The sequence below is a fragment of the Zingiber officinale genome, chromosome 4A, assembly GCF_018446385.1.
Source record: "Zingiber officinale cultivar Zhangliang chromosome 4A, Zo_v1.1, whole genome shotgun sequence".
In the NCBI taxonomy this organism is placed as follows: Eukaryota; Viridiplantae; Streptophyta; class Magnoliopsida; order Zingiberales; family Zingiberaceae; genus Zingiber; species Zingiber officinale.
Genome location: NC_055992.1, coordinates 59,944,867 through 59,965,796, shown reverse-complemented (window position 1 = coordinate 59,965,796; position 20,930 = coordinate 59,944,867). Strand labels below are relative to the sequence as shown.

The 20,930-nt window shown below is 31.1% G+C and overlaps 1 pseudogene; it reads left to right on the top strand.

Annotated features, from left to right (window-relative positions):
• LOC121972417 overlaps nt 1-10,595 on the top strand; it is a 44,232-nt pseudogene extending 33,637 nt beyond the window's left edge.
• The last annotated feature ends 10,335 nt before the right edge of the window (nt 10,596-20,930 follow it).

The following is a 20,930-nucleotide window of genomic DNA, read 5'->3' as shown; positions in this document are numbered from 1 at the left end:
AAGGCTCCAAAAACTATGTTTTGAAATCTCGTACCATGCCGAGTGTAACAGTCTAAATGTATCATTTTTCTAAATCACCAAACTAGATACAATTCGGCACCAATGTTTAAAATCTCTAGTTGTGCCATAGTTTCAGTCTTTGATAGGAAAAAAACTATTCTAATATTGTGCCAACATTACAATGTATGGTGTCGGTAATAATTTGGAGGTTGATGGAGGAAGGAGATGAAGCAAAGGATGTGATTTGTGGTATAGTGTTTCGGTAATTTATTAAAATGATACGTTTCCACCATTTCGTCCGATTTGGTACAAGATTTAAAACCTACTTGCACAAACTCTATGCTTCATCTCCTTCCTTCTTCAACTCCAATCAATTACTGACACCATATATTGAAATATCGACACCATATCAAAACAATCATTCTAGTCAAAGATTGAAACTTCAACATAGTTCGAGATTTTGAATCTTACCAAAATTTATGTATAGACAAGACTGAATATTTAGAAGTAGTAGACTATCCATTATTAAACATTGTAATATATATGTTGTTGATAGCTTCACATCTAAATTATAGAGATCTATTGTAGTGTTACATTCACTGTATATGTTGAGTTTGTGGCTTATTTTGAGGTTACCTCACATGGTGTATGGTTAAGGAGTGACATTTCTTGTCTTAGAGTTGTAGACTCTACCTTAAGCCATTGAGGACATTTTGTGATAATTCAGTAGTATTTTTTATGGCTAAGAATGATAAAGTGGAAGTAATTGCAAACACATTTCGATTAAATATTTTACAATAAAAGAACATTTCAAAGGAAAAGTAGTGGTTATTGAATAAATTAGCACTAAATTGATGATAGCATAGATTAAAATTTCGAGTCGTTTCACCTAATATAGGCGAAACATCTCATTTTTCTCGATACGGGAGAAACATCTTATTCTGCCCACGGACCAATACAATGCTGGCACCCGAAGGCGTTGTGCGAGCTTGGTGATGTGTTCGAACCCGACCCTGACCATGTGTTCTGTCGCGGTGCGCAAGCCTGGTGACGTGTCCTATTGCCCGGGCCCGACGAGGAGTCCGGAAGCGTCACGCAGGCTGGCGTGCTCGTGGTCATCGCAAAACAAGGAACAACAAGTTTTAAATTAGGCTTTAATAATAAACGTTAATAATTTTAATAAATTTCCAGCTATGATTAAGATAATTTAAATAGACTTACTTAAAGCCTAATCCCATTAATTTAATATATATATATATATATATAAATATTTTTTATTCTTTATAACTTTTATTTTTAAATATTTAGATTAATTTTTTATTTTTAGTTAATATATTTTATATTTAAAAAATATTGAAACATGTTGACACCCTAAACCCTAAATTGTATCATTCCGGTCCAAATCTCAACACGGTTTGGATTTTAAACCATGGATGATAGCTGATCCTTCAACAAAGGGCATAACCATCATTAAAGTTTAAACATCATGTAGAAAAAATGGGACTTGGATGCTCTTTTGGAAACTCCATGTTAAGAAACTTTCTCATTTTTGTTTTGTTCGTGTACACATTCTTTTTTTTTTTCAAGAAAATATCACTGAAGTTGGAGTTTGGATGAACATACGGTTCATTCATTAAGAATATTGTTTAAGAAACACGATATAGAGTAATACAAGAAAGATAATACTCACTTTAGAAGACTTGTTTCCACGATTCATATAATACATTTCTTATTGTGATATATCAACCAAGTGGGAGAACATTAGATAAATATTTCAAATATTATTTTTATATATATTTATCAAGATTTGAATGGGATTTTGATATGTCATATATATTGGTCATATATCTCAGGATTCTAATGAATATTCTATATGTTTTTCTCATTTATATCTTCTTTTTTGTTTGTTGGGCATCATGGGAAACTCCTCAATTTTTCATTGCATAATAATTCTCTTTAAGGATTTTCTTTGCCGAATACCTTTCTTCATGAACAAATGATATGAGAGTTACAAGATGGAGGGGCAACAAGTCATTTTGGTAGGGATAAGACTCAATGGTTGAAGACCATTTCTATTGGCCTTGCCTTAAGAAAGATGTGACCAACATTGTTTTTTGGTGCCACATGTCACTTATCTAGAGGAAGAAGGAAAAATAGAGGTCTATATATGCCACTACTTGTGCCACACAAACCTTGGCAGATCTAAGCATGGATTTCGTGCTTAGTTTGCCTAAAACTATCAGAGGACATTACTCTATATTTGTGGTGGTGGATAAAAAGGGCAGCCTGGTGTACGAAGTTCCCGCTATGTGGGGTCCCGGAGAAGGATCCATTGTACCAGCCTTATCCTGCTTTTTGCAAGAGGTTATTTCCAGGATTCGAATCTGTGACCTTTTGGTTACAAATCAACAACTTTACCGTTGTACCAAGACTCCTCATTAACAATTGTTTATGATCAAGATGTGAAGTCTGCAAGTTACTTCTGACAAACTTTATGGAAATTGATGAATATAAAGTTGAAGGTTTTTTCTTTTTCCATTCTCAAACATAAGATAGAGGTTGTCAATAGGAGTTTGGGTATACTTCTTAGAAAGTCAGTTGATTTGGTTCCTTTACCATTGGACGCAAGAACGAGTGCTGAAACTCACACTTTTAGCAACAACGTACAAGAAATATATGATGATGTGAGATGACAAAATAAGTAATGAAAGATATAAGACGCATGCTGATATGAAAGGAAGAAAGTTTTTTGAATTTGAGGAAGATGATATGGTTATGGTTCATATAAGGTTAGAATGATATCTAAGAAGGGTTTATAAGAAACTTCATTCAAGGAATGTTGGTCCTTATAAAATTATAAAGAAAATGAGCTCTAATGCTTATTTCCTCAATGTACCAACACACATAGGTATTAGCAACATCTTCAACATTGAGGATCTTACCATATACTCTAAACATAAAGATGTAATGGCAAGTAATGCATCTAATGCTCGTCTACCATCAATTTCAAATATTGAGAGAAGAAATTGAAGATGTTGGAAAAGTGAAGCGGTTATTAAAAGTATATTGTCAAATGGAAGGCATCTGAATAAGCATGGATTATTGATGATGAATTTTTATGAAAGATTGCATGCTTTTAACTTGCTAGGGACTAGTTTTTCTTACCCGGGGAGAGTGGACGGAGACAAGTGACAATCTCCTATAGAAACACAATAATAAAGATTCCAAGGCCCAATTTTTAATTTGGCACTCTTTGGAAAATGATAAGCATATTTGGGAATGATATAAAGTTTAGTTCCAAGGTTTGAGAATCAAATTTTTGAAGCGTGAACTATAAAGTCCACCAATTCCCAGCAATTCCAATATTTTAGAAATTGACTTCTTGGGAATTTTCTTAAGTTGTGTGATGTAATCTCCCTAAGGTATGATGCCTAAGAGCGCTTAGGTGTGATACTTAAGTTTCTACAATCGTTGCACACTTTTTTACCACCAAATTTCAGATTCCTACTCTCTTCAGAGGTTCCTGCTCCACAAACCTTCCAAAACTCAAGCTCTCTTAGCTGCATAATCAGATCTAACTTTTGTGGCTCACCTAGTCTTCATTTGTAGGCACATGAAAAATTGATGCGCTTCCCTCCTTTATGACAAAACTAATTTGTCATCCATATAAACATCATTCTGTTTATAACTATTTTACTTACAGCAGACTTCATTATTGTCTTTGCCTTTTTACTTTAAAGCTTAAACATTACTCAGATTTGCTCTTTCTGTATCCTGGTTTAACGACAACTCATCATAAGAGTTTTGTTCATTTGTACTCCTTGTTACTTAAAACTAAAAATTCATGCCAGTATATATCTTCATTGTAAGTACTAGAGCAGCTGTGAAGAATCTTGAGTTGCCCTAGTATTTTAGTATGAAGACAAGATTTCTTGTAACTAGAACCATTTAAGGTTTATCTGCATGGTGATCTGGTTTGTACTCTGCTGACTAATCTTTCTGAGGGAAAGACTAGGTAAGACTTAGTTTTGTTTAGTCTAGGTAAGACTTAGTTTTGTTTAAATTAAAGTACTGAGAGAAGCTTATTGACAGAAACTACTCTGTGCAGTCATATGGAGAATTTATTCTGATAACTCAGAACAATCCTGATCAGAAATTTCTTGGGCAAATATCAAAAAGAGAACACCTTTTTCAAAATCCTTATTGCATGCCTTTTTTTTATCCCTTCCTCATCTTATGCTAAATTTATATAACATACAAATTTCAATCAAAATAATTTTAAAAATTATCTTATAAGCTTTAAAAAGAATATATATAAATCTTAATTTACTTGGATTTTATAAAATTGTTTTATTTATAAAAATATATTATAATAATTTAGTTTCATAAAATCTTTATAAAACTGTGTTATGAATTTTGGATTTTACAACAAGAACAATAATTAAGCCTTGTCCCGGTAGGTAGGGTCAGATATATGAAACCTCCTATGCAGTCTATATTTTATTATATCATCTTTTATATTTAAATAAATTTTATAATATTTTATCATTGCTAGAAGAGTAGTCTTGGCACAATGGTCAAGTTATTGTTGTATGATCTAGAACTCACGGGTTCAAATCTCAAAAACAGCCTTCTGCAAAGCAAGGCAAGACTGCATACAATATACCATTTCTCGGGACTCCGCATTGGTGGGAGCTTCATACACTGGTTGCCTTTTTTATATATATATTTTATCATTGCTACTTAAATCTTCTTTGATTTTCCTTTTTCTCATTTAATATACATATTTGTCATCGACTGACCGATACATTTATTGATATTGGTCATTTAAGTATATGTATGTACCATCTTAAGTCATAAAATTTAGATTTAAAAAAAATAAAAATTTAGATTTTATAATATTAAATTTGGGATTTCTAAAATTTTATTGGAAAATTTTGGTTTTTAAAATATTTACAGAATGTTGAAACTAAATTTGGATTTTGTAAAATTAAAATTCAGATTAGTAAAGTATGACAATTTATTTGAAAATTTTGAATCTCATATATTCAGAGTTTACAAAATTAAAATTTGGATTTCTCCAATTTGAATTTATTATAAAAATTTATGGGAGGAATGAAAGAGACATACAATAAAATTATAAAAGTAGGGACTCCCTTTTTAATGGTTTTGAAAAAAGGGACACCTATTTGATATCTTTGGTAAAAATGGGTTTCCTGTCGATTATTTGCTAGAATTTCTTTTGCATAGTCATTTACAGTTATGTTATTTTTCTTATGTTCTAGTTCTAAAAACCCATGTAGCGCCTTTATCTGGCAGGATATGTTTGAGTAATTGCAATCTAGGAAAGAACTGTCTATTTGAATTCGAAGACTCTTTAGGGAATGAAAACTTCACAGGCTTTGGTTTCATTGTCAAATTACATACAGTGATTCCGGTCACAGTGTGCTTGTTTGAGCTGGTTTTCTTGCTAGTAAACTGGATGGTATTGTTCTTTGGTTAACTGATCATGAAAAATTATACTTGCAGACATCCTTTCAAGATCTTCTCCAAAAACAGAATGGAGAACGAGCACTATGGGAATACCCTTTTGCAGTAGCTGGTGTTAATATCACATTCATGCTCATACAAATGCTTGATCTTCAACTTGGTTTGTATTTCATCTTATTATAAGTTCACTGGCTTTTTAGCTAAGTTAATTAAGTTGAGCTAGAACTTTATAGATGACCGATTAGAAGCATCTGTTGAAATATAGGACTAATTATCTCTGAGACAATAAAATTCTAGCGAGGACACTAATGAACGTTTGTAATGACTGCAGCCAAACCCAGGTCGTTTATTGCAGCTGTCTTTCTGAAGTTACTTTCAGGTACAAATCTGAACTTGTTTTTCGTTTAAGCACTTAAGTTTGCTCTTGATGATTTTTTTGGCAATTAAATCATACTGTTCAATGCTGAATTTATGACAAAAATCCTTACGAATATATATGTAATGTCAAAGCATAGTGCTTTTTTCTTCTTCTAAATTCTAATGTACTGGAGTAACTGGACTTCTAGGCTTGGTTTTAGTAGTATGACAATAAACAATTTGTTTTAATCCGTAGAGTATTTATGAATCTCCTGAGATCTTCCAATTTGATTTCATTGAAGAGGGAAAGATATTTTGAATTGTTATTGATAAGAGAGGACAAATGTTTTGAAAAGAAGATAAGTGATTGGTTGAACTATCATACTTTGGTTGAACCGGTACCAAAAATGACATCATAAATGCTTTATATTTTTATATATACCAAATATATTTTGTTCTTTATATATTTATTAAAATACTACAAATTTTAAAATGATGTTTTAGATCAAAGAGTTACAAAAACTCCTATCACAACACATATACCTTATATTTTATGTTGAAAATTATAGACTAAAGGATAAAATGAAAAACATTCTAATTTAATATAATTCATATGTTGCTCCTTATTTTGCCAACTAGTATATATTTACTGGGCAATATAAAGCAGTTGTTCTAATTTTTCCACCCTATAGTACTCTTCCTTTTCCTATGTATCTTGGCTTTGATTATAACCCATTCCTCCCTAGTTCTCTGAGCCAAGCTTCCTAAGCAATAAAAATGGACTTAGAGAAAAGTGTTATTGCCAAACACTTGACCACCAGAAGAGGAGCCCCCTAGAAGAAGAGCGGAAGCTTGAATATGTGCAACCAACATTTTTTGTTGGTGCTCCCCAGCTTGGGTCCGATTGATGTGCTCCCATTCTTATATATATATACTCAAAAAAGGATAGTCTGATACACGAAGCTCCTGCCAATGCGACCACATTGGTTCTATTGTACTTAACCTTACCTTATATTTTGCAAAAGGTTGTTCTGCGATTTGAACTTGTAACCACGAGGTCATATGATAGCAATAGGCCAAGGCTCCCCCCCTTTGTTCTTGTATATATACTATTAACTCTTAATAACAATGACACTCTCCTATTAAATATCAAGCGAGAAACCAAGTAAAATCGATAGTACTTTGTGATGTGGATGTCAAGAGGATATTGAGTGAAGTTCTCACATCTACTCAAGAGAAAGAGGATGCTAAATTGGACCTAAATTGGACTTATAAAGTGTTATAGACAAAAGTAAAATTGTGGTTCCACCATCAACCCTTAAGTGGAGATATGCTAGGAAGAGATGTTGGAAGTGACAAATACTACCTTATCTTTAAAATCATGCACACATACAATACCTTAAATCACACACACACAATTTGATGGCAGAACCCTAGTACATTAACTTGAGAAAAAAGAAAGAAAGAAAAATTTGAAAATTATGAAAGAGAAATCCCTCCAATCTCTAGCCCATTTATTTATGTATAATATTGTTTCTTATTGTAACTTTTTCCTCAATTAGAAAATTCATCCCATGTTTTTTTGCTACTCGCTTCCTTTGAAAACCTTTTTTTAAATCTGTAATTTTAAAATTAATATTGATTTGGACATTAATCAGATTTGCACAAACGAGTGATTGATGTTGTTCACATCTTGGCAATCATTGGATTAAATGTGATTCCTCATTGGATAATCTATGCTTGCTAAAACAGTCAGTATTTATTGTTCTGACTCAGGATCCGCACCGATATCCTACTAGCATCGTGATTGTGAGGTTGCAGAGGGTGTTGTGACCTTTGCCCTCTGTGCCACTGCGGCTACCCTTCGCGCCCTCGGGGCCGTGCCCTTGCACCCCCGCGCCCCCATAATGGCCCTACTTGGGGGTGTAGACGGTGCACACCCTCGTTATGGGTTCACATTTTTTTTTAAAGATTTTTTTAAATAGATTTTTTATTATAAATAGTTAATTATATATAATAATTATAAATATAATATATTATTAATAATATACCGTAGCAAGACTTACATATGATATTTGTCGACCTAGGCAAAATTTACGATAGAATCCCAAGGAAAATTATATGAAGAATTCTAGAAAAGAGATGTTAGCATAACGTATATTGAACTAATTAAGGATATATATGAGAATGTAACAACAAGAGTAAAGACTTTAGGTGGATTAACCGAAGTGTTTTCCATAAAGATAGTGTCACATTAAAGATCAATTCTAAGTCCCTATCTTTTTGTACTAATCATGAATGAACTCATTGGACACATCTAAGATACGATAGTGCGATGCATGTTGTTTGCAGATGATATTGTTTTGATAGCTGAGACATGTGAATGAGTAAATGCTAATGCTAGAAGTAAAAGGTTTTAAGTTTAGTAGAGTAAAAACATAATATATGAAATTTAAGTTTAGTAATATAGACATAATAAGACAATTATTAAGATAATAGATGATGAGTTGTTTTTAATTGAAAGTTTTAAGTATTTAGGATTATTTTTTAAAAGGATCGAGGGATTGAGAACATAGCATACAAACAGGATGGTTAAAATGGAGGAGAGTGTGAGGTGTTCTTTGTGTTCGTAAAGTACCATCAAGACTTAAAGGAAAGTTTTACAAAATAGAGGTTAGACTTGCTATTTATATGGAGTTGAATGCTGGGATATGACTCGAGCACATGGGCAGAAGATAAGAGTTGTAGAGATGAAGGATGTTAAGGTAAATATGAGACATACAAGGATGGACAGAATAAAAAAAAGATAATATTAGAGAAATTCGAGGTTACACCTATTGGGGAAAAATTCCGAGAGACACATTTAAGATGATATAGATATGTACTTAGACAATCAATAAATGTTTTAATTAGGCGATGTGAAACTATGACAAATGTGCATATCAAGCAAGGAAGAAAAATACCAAAAAAGACTTAGTTAGCAAAAATAAAATAAGATAAAATTTATTTAAATATAAATGATGATATAGTAGGGGATAGAGTCTAATGACGTAGAAGGATACATATAACCAACTTCACCTAGTGGGATAAAACTTGGTTTTTGTTGTATAATATATTATTAATAATAGTTATAAAATCTTAATAATTATTTTAAAATTTTAAAATAATTTTAAAAATTAATTAAATATTTTAAATATTTTAATATATATTAAATATTAATTTTAAATAGTTTAATAATTTTTTAAAATATAATTCTTAAACATTTCAAATAAATTTTAAAAAATTTTAAATTTACAAATTCATTCAAAAAATAATTTAAACCTTTAAATAATTTTATAATTATCTTCGTACCTTTTAAATAATTTTATAATTTTAGATTTAACTTTAAATTTTAAGAATTATTTATTTTTTAAAAGTATTTTTATAAAAAATTAATAAATATTACCTTATGAGAAAATATTGAAATATGAACTCAATATTTCAAAATATGGCATTAATAGTGAACATATTTAATAATCAAATATTAATAAAATTATTTTTTAATTAATATACACTTATATTTAAAAATAAAAAAAATACTGAAACTGTATAAGCACACTATAATACGACACCAAAATTGTTTCGTTCCAATCCTATATCAAAACTCTGGCGGGTTGAAATTTTAAACCATGATCTATGTAACTATGTTGTACTTATGCATCTATAATTTTTACATAGTAATTGTAATTAGAGAATCAGTTGATTAAGTGTAACAAATTAGTCGTGTAGTTATCCTTCTATATAGAATCATATAAGTTCCGATGAGGATATCATATTGTTCATTCTCCGTGTTCTCAAGTTGTGTTTAACTTGAATGATCCAGCATCTTCTGGATGATTACTGCAAAGTTATCATCAAGGTGGGCGTGATGCAAATTCCAATCTCTCGCAAATTCTGTCATGTTTCTTAAACTTGTTTTTATGTTGATTAAGAAGAATCATTATACTTTTGGCTTGTTTTTTGATGTTCATGTGTTTACGTACAAAAGAATGACTCTTTCTCTTGTAACAGAGAATGACCAGGCTTTTGACATAATGTACTGCATAACTTTCAAGTTGATGGATCACCAATGGCTTACTATGCATGCCTCGTACATGGACTTCAATGTATGCTATTTCATTCACTATAATAAGAGTTAGATTGAAAGTTTCACTTCCTAAATGTAGGGTCTCTTTATTACGGTTCTGTACACTTGACGTTCTTTGAATTTCAAATTTTACCACAGTATTCTTGAATTATTCAGCAGACTTTTTTTTTTCTTTTCAATTGACAAAAGAAGTCACTAAGTTCAGAGCTAGAAATTGACTGATTGAGCAAAAACAAGTTTGAGAATGTTTTTTTGACTTAAATTTAATCAAACTATAGTATACAGGGGATCCATTCAAGTTTACATTACAATTTCCCCCAACAGATCCCCATAAAAGAAACCACTTAAGCCTTTTGATTTTATGGATTCAAGTGACCAATGGAGTCAAACTTTACTTGTCAATTTCAAAATAATAATGATGTTGTACTTATCTGTTAACTGGTTTATTTAGATTGTGATGAAGTCCACACGTCGTCGGCTGGAGCAGGAGCTTCTTCTAAAGAGTGTCAGTAGAATTGAGGACTTACCTTCATATAGGCTCCTTGCTTGTTAGCGACTCTGGTTATATTTGACTTTGAGCAGTTTGATTCTCTGGTTTTGTGGCATGCTAAATTATGCTCTTCTGATTACAAAGCTGGGACATTTTAGTCTATCAGTCATTTTCTCTCTGTAATGTTATAGATTCATACTTAACAAGGAATCATTACCATATAGAAGAGCTTTGTCTGTTATATTCATTTTAGAAAAATGATGATATTTTGCTTAATTCTTCGAATAAGATAACGATGGAACATTGAAAAGCTAAGGGTGCGTTTGGTTTGCACCGTTTTCATTTTCATTTTCTGGAAAACGCGCGTTTTCTAGAAAACAGAAAACGACTTTTTGTCATTCTCTGTTTTTCTAGAAAACGATAGCCAAATTTTTAGAAAACGCGCGCGGAAAACGCAAACCAAACACCATTTTCCAGAAAACGCGCGTTTTCCAGAAAATGAAAATGGAAAATGCGCGTACCAAACGCCCCCTAAGTTTCCAAGTAGATATTGTCCATTTTCTGTGTTCTTTACCAGGTTGCATTATCATGCTTCTCTTGTGTATCCGCTGCAGATTTTCGTCTGGCTTCCATTCGAATGGCTTAATATGAGTTGGGAATTTTCGCTCCTAGTGTTTCTAGGAGTGTGAACAAGCCGAGACAAGCTTAATTGTGTTCAAGTATATTTGTTTACTTGTCAATCTTATTTATTAAAAATATTATTAAGTTCGAAGAGTTTAAGCTTTCTATTGATCTTAATTAATAGGTCTCTGTATAAATTAAGTTAAATATTTATTTATATAATCCTTGAAATTTATATTATTTTTTTAAACATACAATGAATAATTTAAAATTATAAAAATTTATAAATAATTATAATTTTTATATATTTAGATTTAAAAAATTATGATTAAATTTTATATAAATTAATATATAAATTTATTCATGAATGTGTTTATCTGGATACAGAATAATTTATTTTATTTTATTTTTTTATTATTGAATAAATATAAATAAATTTTGTCGGAACATTAAGTTTGTTGACTAATATTCGATTTATTTACATTTGGAGTAAAATGTTAATGAACTTAAAATTGCAATATAGAATAGCAATCTGGGTTTAAAAGTATTATAATTAGATGCTGAATGTTGATTTTCTAAGAAAAACATAAACTTTATGGAGTTTCTATTTGGGATCTCCTCTAAATGTATATATATAAAGTATTTCTTAAATCGACACCATCTATAATCTATAATGAGTATCACAAATATGTAAATTTCAAAATATCAGTTGTATATAAGTACTCATTTCAATTATAGACAAAATAATTATGTTCATTTTAAATGTATCTCACAGTTTGTCTTATGATTTTATGGAGCAAGTTAAATTATGAAATCAATTTATAATCAACCATTAACTAAGAAATGAGAAAGATTTTTTCCTCCAAAGATATATATTCATCGAATCTCTTATCCCATTATAATTAATTAGTCATCCTCTAATCAATTAACCATCCTGTGATGACTATTGTATTAGATTTCAGGTATCTTAGTTGAGGTTATTGTTAAATAAATTCTCTAATAATTATCTTGAGTAAAAGTGTTATTAAAGTTATAAATTTAAAAAACATACATATATCTCAGAGAATTTACTTTTTTAAAAAATAATTGATAATAAACGGATATAAGTTTTGTAAATGTAAAAGTAAAATATTAATTTTTAAATAGTAAAATAAAAAAAATCATAATAAATTTACACAAAATTGCTAGATTTCAAATAAAATTTTTAGTCAAATCTATCTATTTAGTAGTTTTAGTAAAATTATTATATGTTTATTTAATAGTTTTGATTAAAATTATTATATATCATTTTCAATGGTCTAGTCACTTTAAAAGCGTGATTATATTATAATATTTTTTAAGTACATATATAAAATCAAATTTATTTATTTTTTAAGTAAATATTTGTTAATTTTGACTAAAATTACTATTTAAATATTTCTTAATTTATTTAAGTATTTCAGTGTTATTTGGAGTTTAAAAGAATGGATGAATTCTTCTCTATCCATCTATCTATTTAAATTCAAAGTTTTAAAAGAAAATAACTATATAATAGTATTAGCCAACACTACTACTAGGTAGTTTATTTATATTCTACTTTTAGAAAAAAAAAACTTGCTAATCAGCTCATGGAATTTATCACTTTCCATTTGAATATATAACTCATATAATATTTTAATTTTAATGAAAATTGTTGGATCACGTGACATGATTGGAGGGGTGAATAACACTCGATGTTGTTTTTTTAACTTAATTTCATTTTTATTTACTGAACAATTGTGCTTTATCCTATTAAATATGACCAATTATATGAATTATTTTATATCATTAAGTTCTATCTCCCGTTATATCATCATTTATATTTAAATAAATTTTATCTTATTTTATTATTACTAATCAAGTCTTTTTTGATCTTCTTCATCCTCATTTGATGTACGTATTTATCATAGTTTCACATCGCCTAACTAGAACATTTATTAATCATCTAAATATATGTCCGTACCATCTTAAATATGTCTTTCGGAGTTTTTTCTCAATAGATATAACTCCAACTTTCTCTTTAATGATCTCATTTCTTATTCTATTCATCCTTGTATGTCTACATATCCACATTAACATCCTCATTTCTATAACTTTCATCTTCTGCTCATGTGCTCAAGTCATAGCTTAAGATTCAACTCCAAATAATATAGTAGTTCTAATTACAGTTTTGTAGAAATTTTTTTTAACTTTTAGAGGTATTTTACGATCACATAAAACACCTGACACTATTTTCTATTTCAATCATTCTGTTTGTATTTTATGTAAGACATCTCTCTTAATTCCTATATCGTTTTATAAAAATGATCCTAAATATTTAAAACTCTCAGTTCCAAGCAACTCATCACCTCTTATCTTAATAATTGTCTCATTATGTCTAATATTACTAAATTTAAATTCCATATATTCTGTCTTTATTCTAGTAAGTCTAAAACCTTTTCGTTTTAGTACTTCCTGCCAAGATTCTAATTTACCATTTACTCATTCACGTGTTTCATCTACTAAAATAATATCATATACAAATAATATGTACTACGGTATTATGTCTTGAATGTGTGTTGTGAGTTCACCCATAATTAATGTAAAAAGATAGAAACTTAGAACTCATCCTTAATGTAATTCTATCTTTATTGAAAATGCTTCAGTTATTCCATCTAAAGTTTTTTACTCTGGTCGTTATATCCTCATATATATCCATAATTAGTTCAATATATATTAAGCTAATACCTTTTTTTTTAGAATTATCCATATAATTTCTGTTGAAATTCTATCTTAAGTGTTTTTCTAAGTCAATAAATACCATGTGTAGATCTTTTTTCATTCTTGATATTTTTTAATTAGTTGTCTAAGAAAATGTATAACTTCTATTGTCGACCTTCCAGGCATGAACCCAAATTAATTTTCAGTCATCATGGTCTCCATCCTTAATTTTTTTCTATTACTATTTCCCTAAGTTTTATGATATGACTTGTTAGTTTAATATTCCAATAGTTTGTACAATTTTATATGTCTTCCTTATTCTTATATAGGGGAACTAGAGTACTTACCGTCTATTAATTAGATATTTTTTTTCATTTTCAATATCATATTAAATAATTTTGAATGCCATTTAATATCTTGTTAACTTAGGCACTTTTAAACCTCTATCGAAATATCATCTGGTTCAATGACTTTTCTATTGTACATCCCATTTAAATATTGTTCTACTTCTGAGTTAAGTTGATCACCTAAATCCTCATTAAAAAGTTAATAAAAGTACCTCTTCCATAGCTATTTTATTTTTCTATCATTTATTAGTACCCTATTTTATTTTGAGTTCTAAAGCGAAATAAAAGAATAAGCAACAAAATACCAGTCGATTTTATTTGGTTTGAAGCCTTCGGCGACTCCTACTCTAAGACCCAGGTACCACGGACCTATCAATCGGTAATCTACTACATAACTCTTCCGGAACCATCGGAAGAGTAATCGAGTACAAGGAAAGTCAGAGAAGTGTAACACGCTATACTTTCCGTTTGCAGAAAGTAAGTGTAATAATTAACTTGTTACCAAATACTTGTTTGCAATTGGTTGGCTTTAGCTCGGTGTTTGGGTAGCTTCTTGGTGGCAGTTGGGCGTAGCAGAGTCATAGTAAAGCAACAAGAGCAAGCTAGAGCAGTTGGAAAGCTGTTTGGACACGTAGAAGCTCGTATAGAAGTTGATGTTGAAGCCTTGGGCGAAACATCTTTTTATTGAGCATGGAAGGAACCTTCCGTAGTCTTGAAGGTGCCTCCAATGTGAGAAATTTGATCCCAAACTACTCGCTCCTTATCTGCGACAAGGTCTGAATTTTATCCTATGGAAGGTGCCTTCCACAGCACCTAATGTGCCTTCTATGAATAGTATAAAGGCGCCTTCCAATGCTTGAAGGCGCTTCAGGCACTGTTCACCAAGGTCTTTTGTGCTCCTTTTACGCTATAAAAAGTGTTAGTCTAATAACTTATAAAATAAATATTAGTACAGTAATAATAATGAATATTAATTACACCTTGTCTCCCCGAGACCAGGATCTAATTAGGGCTTCAATTTAGATTTTTAAAATGAACCTAAATTAGACAGACACCTAATGTCCCTTCGAATAGGGCACACCCTCACTTAGTCACTCTCCTCCAGTGACTTACCTCTACTTACCAGGTATAGAGTTACCTTCTGGAATCAAACATCCGGACTTCAGGAATCAAACATCCCAACATACTGAAATCATAAATCCGGTCTTCTCTAATCGGGAATCTCACATTCCGACCTACCAAAATAGCACAATCGGTCTTCTCAATCGAGAATCGAACATTCTAACCCTTGCTAGAATCCCACATCTGGACTTCAACCTGTTGAGAATCGAACATCCCAACTTATCGGAATTACACATTCAGTCTTCAACCAATCAGGAATTAAACATCCTGACTAGGGTTACTCAACCCTGCACACTAGGTAACAATGTTAGATCGTAACATGTCTAACTTTAATCTATTTGTCATTCATCAAAACTCAGATTTGACCATCGGTGATGACTACACCAACAATATCCCCCTTTTTGATGTAATGATAACCTGAGTTAAAGTTAGAAAAATAATGCAAAAGAAATAGCAATAAAAATTAAGCAAGTTTTGTTCTATTCTCTTGAGCATTTTAAGGTTAAGGTTTTCACATTTTTATTTTTTTTACTTAACCCTTACCCTCCCTCTTTAACATTCATTAAAAAATATATAAGTAAGTATACCAAGGAATTGAAACACACAATAGACGTTTCCAAAATAAGCATTAAAACTTGCAGGTTTATTGTAGGGAAGAACTTAGTGTAACAAAAAATTCACTTAATCTTGAAGAAGTTTTCAAAATTTATAACAGGTTTTAAAAGCTAACTTTTGTAAAATAATTTTAAAGTGTAAAGTGTTAAATTAGCTTTAAAGATATTTTCAAACTAATTTGTCAAAATTCTTGAAGAGTGGGTTGCAAAACATTTTTTTTAAAAAATAACTTTCAAAATAAGCTTTTTCAACCATTTAAAAAAAAAAGTTAAGTAAGCTTTAAAAAATTTCTAAGAATTCGAAAGATTTTCAAGAAAATATTTTAACCAAGAATTTAGAAAGATTTTTAAAGTATGTTAAACAAGAACTTAGAAGTATTTTCAAAATATTTTAAATAAGAGTTTTTAACTTAGAAATATTTTTAAAATACTTTAAATAAGAATATTCTAAGTTATTTTGAGTAAAATAAATTTTTAAGTAAAAAATTTTCAAAACAATTTCCAAACATAATTTTCAAATTCAAAAATAGAATTTTCGAAGGTTTCAAAATATATTTTTGAAATTATTCTTCAAATATCCTCCCCTGAATCTGTAATATATATTTTTTTTTAAAAAATATTTATAAATTATCCTTAAATGTTTAATTGTTTGTTACTAACTGACTATCAAAAGATAATAGTATTCACTTGGTTAGTCAAGTTAAATAAATATATCCAGTTAGTGTTTGACTAAGATGGATTAATTAACCTGATCACTATAGTTTCGATTTTTTTTACCCAAACTTGTGTTGATGCACCGATATAAGCATCTTAAGTCCAAATAATTTGCCTATGCATCTCACGCTGTTCTAAATTTTGGAATACACAATCAAGGTAGGTCTTATGTGTTTGTGAGATGCTCGATACCTACATTTATAGGAACATGCTTTCTATAAATTTGATCTAGACTAAAGCTTAAAATTAATTTTGAAATTCTAAAAAAATAGGAATTTTTAGAAAAACAAGTAAAGAATTTCCCCTAAAATTTATTAAAAAAATTATTTTAAAAATAGCAATCCTAGTCTAAGAGGATTATCCAAATAAAGTGATAGAAAGTAGCTAACTATATAGATCAAGTCAACCAAATATACAATATATTTGGGGGCTGCTCAGGTGCTCTCAAAGCCCAAAAAATCTACTGAAATCTGGTGGTCATCTCCTCCCAGAGAGAAGAGAATCCGGTGGTCATCTCTCCGTGAATAGTGATGAATCTATCCAATATTGACTGTCAAATTTGAGCAAAAGACTCCTCAAGTCAAGCAAGATGATCCTCGATGGATAATGAAGTCGAGGGTTGGGTCAGAGAAGGTCCAAAGAGCTCCTCGGCTGTAATGTTGGCAACTTCTCTCTCTCGACAGGAATAATAGGTGGAAAATCATCATTGGCCTCGCCTAGAGTGTCTAGTTGTGGTCCCACTCTCTAAGCTAGTCCCCCTTGAGTAGTGACATCTATATGCACTAATGTAAGATGACGCTGGCATATCTTATCATATGCGCTAAGGGGAATGAATGTACCTTGGGTCATATCTACCCCCTATGGTCAAGAATATATAAGTCAAAACATGACAGTGGGGTATATGAACCTATCGCTTAGTGATGAGACTAGCTACATGGATGACATTCTGAAACATGTACAATACAATGTCGATTTACTGATTGAACTTAACTAGGTTGTTGTAAAACTGTGCACACAAGTCTAGATTTACTAAATGACTACAATAAACTAGTCTATTTAACTAGTAATAATCAATGTCCTGTATGAAGGGGCATAGTATCTAGTGAAGAATGACCTACTCAAAAACCTAGATTTAAGTGGAATATATGAATATTTTATGAAATCTAATCTAAGTTGCTCATTGGAAAATCTAGCATTGGCAGAGGGGATGCTACTCGAACTAGGTTGTGATGGAATAACATTACGTCATTTCCTAAAATAATTTATATATGCAAATATTCACATAACAACACATAAATAGCCAAAACTAACTAGATAGTTGAATTAGAGTGTATCGAGGAGACATTGTTGAGGTTTGGAAAGAGAAAAATGGAGAAAGTGTGGAAATCAATTGCGGGAAGGTGCCTTACAGTGAGTAAAATCATGAACAAAGCTCAGCTCTGTTCGCTTGAAAAATTTGGATTGAAGGCGCTTTTAGCATGATGGAAGGCGCCTTCCATGTGCTATGGAGGGCACCTTCAACCAACTGAAGGCACCTTTAGTCGGTTAGGGCAGGATTTTTCCCGCCCTTCCGAGGGCGCCTCCGATTTTCTTGGAGGTACCTTCGGTAGTGCTTCATCATTATTTTTTATTTTTTTTAATTTTAATTTTAATTTTAATTTTAATTTTAATTTTAATTTTAACTTTGATTTGAATTTGAATTTAAATTTAAATTTTGATTTAAATTTTAATGTTAATTTGAATTTAAATTTGAATTGGAATTTGAATTCTTAGTCATCTCACTCGATCTACATTTTCAATCAGGGAATCCTTATAATTTTGTGAGATGAGTTAAGTTAAATTTCAGGATTTGATTTAAATTTGTGTTATATTTAAGTTTAGCTTTAGATTCAACAAACATGTATTCTTTAGATATACTTCTAAGCTGTGGTGAGTCACCTGGACATCATTAGAGTAACCACACCTTCAAAATTTTCTAAATAGTTATATCCACTAAATTTAATACAAAACTCTAGTCTAACCAGTTAGAATTAGTAAGGGGTAGCTTCAGTTAGTTCCACTAAGCCAAATGCATCAGGTCGAAGTCATATATTCCTAGATATGCATAGACAAAGCTTTCCTAACCTCCTATCATCCAAAACTGTACTAGTATCATTTATCAAGTTAAACATTTGTCTCTATTTAATCTAGTCCTAATTACTAACCAGGGTAAATTATTATTTTTAGATGTGCCAACTAGTTTGGAGCCTCCCCTAAATTATTGGACTTTGAGTTTAGGTTTTAGGTTTGTGTCGATTTGCTTTATAGTTCTAGACTTGGTTATAGTCTGAGCTTATATTAATTTTGTTTTTGTTTAATTTAGGTTTATTTATTTTATTCTTTAAATTTATTTTTGAGGTTAAGAGTGATTTATTTAGTTTATTTGAATTTATATAGTGAATTTTATTTTTTGGTAAATAGTATTGATTGAGTCCTACTTACGTGGTTAGGCATACCTTCGGAACCCAAGTTTTAGTTAATTTTAAATTTTGAGTTAAAGTTAAAAATAATTTAATCGTAGTGTTAGATTTGTATCCAAGTCTGATTTTATTGTATACGACTCTTTGAGATTCAAGTATTATGTAGGTACTTGGTTCCCGAGGTAAACTTTTCCAACTGCTCTTTGAGCTTGTTGACTTGACTTTTTAGGACAGAGTTTTCTTCCTCAAGTTTTACAACTTGAGTTGAATCTTTGTCTTGAACTTGGCTAGTCACCAAGTTCATGTTCAGTTGCTCCTTAAGGATGCTATTTTCCTTTAGGAGTTATTTAGCGTATTCATCAATTTTAATTAATCTTTTATTTAGGCAAGCAATTACTTTAAATGAATTTATCCTAATAAAAGAATTTACCTAGGGTCGGTCTGACCCAGATGAAGATTCATGGTTTGACTCGTATTCAGACTCGTCTTCTTCACCCGAGTCGCCTTCGGTTGCCATCAATGCAACATAGCTTGTTTGCTTTAGTTCGTCTGCTCCTGATCTATCCAAAGACTCGTCCCAAGTCACTTTTAGTGATTTCTTTTCCTTTGTCTTCTTGACTTGGTGTTTGTTCAGGCATTCGTGTTTGAAGTGCCCCTTCTTGTTATAGCCATAACACATGACGTTTGCTTTTGTGTTGTTGGATGTAGACTTGGACATATTCTTTATGTCCCATTTGGTGAAGCTTTTCTTGCGTCTAGTGAATATCTTCCTTACCTGGTTCACTAGTTGCTTTTCTTTACCTGACTCTAATTCGTATTCAGTCTCAGTTTCAGGTTTAGTTCCCTTTGATGTACTTGCAAAAAAAGTAATTCCTTTCTCGACCTTTGGGCTGTTAGTTTGTTCATGTAGCTCTAATTCATAAAATAATTCATCTAATTTTAATTTAGAGAGGTTCCTCGAAACCTTATAGGCATCTATGATCAATGCCTACAGTGCGTTTCAGGGGAACGAGTTAAGACTATACCTTATTATGCCTCAATTTTTGATTTGGTGTCTGATTAGGTGAAGGCTGTTGAGGATGTCCTTGATTTGAGCATTGAGCTAGTTTGCGGTCTCATTGTCCTATATTTTAATGTTAAATAATGAATTAAGAAGTAGTTAGCATTTCGTTACCTTTGAATTGGGAATTCCTTCATGTAGCTCGATGAGCATGTCCCAAAGCTCTTTTGCATTCTCGTATAGGCCGACTTAGTTGAGCTCTTCCTTGTGAGTCCGCATTAGATTGTGTTCAATGCTTTGGAGTTGATCTGAGCTTTCTTTTTATCTTTTGGACTCCATTTTTCTAGATCGAGTGGTACTTTTGTTGCTTCATCTACAGGTGTCCGGTACCCTCATTGGATGATAAACCATTGCTCGATGTCTATCTTCAAATAAACTTCCATCCTTTTCTTCCAATACAAAAAGTCATTTCCATTGAAGAGAGGAGGATGAGCGGTGATGAATCCCTCAAGTTGGGCCATTTGATTTGCTGAAAGAGAAAACTGGAAAAAGGTACCAAGACTTGGTCTTGGATCAGTAGTGCTTGAGACAAGAAAAAAAAGTGTTGATGACTTGAGTGATGTTGCACCAATTTCGAGTAAAACTGAATGAGAAATAATCATTTGAAAGGGTAAGTTTTACCAATTCAAGTAAGATGCAAAAAAAAAAAAAAATGGTTCCCTCAGCTTGATTGGTGGTTACACCAATTCAGAGTAGAAGCTGCTCTATAACCACTTATTGGATCGAGACGCATGTGGGGCAGGGAGGGGGGGGGGGTGAATCACGTGATTTTGAAAAACTTGTTCTTTTTCATTTTATAAAATCAATTGTGC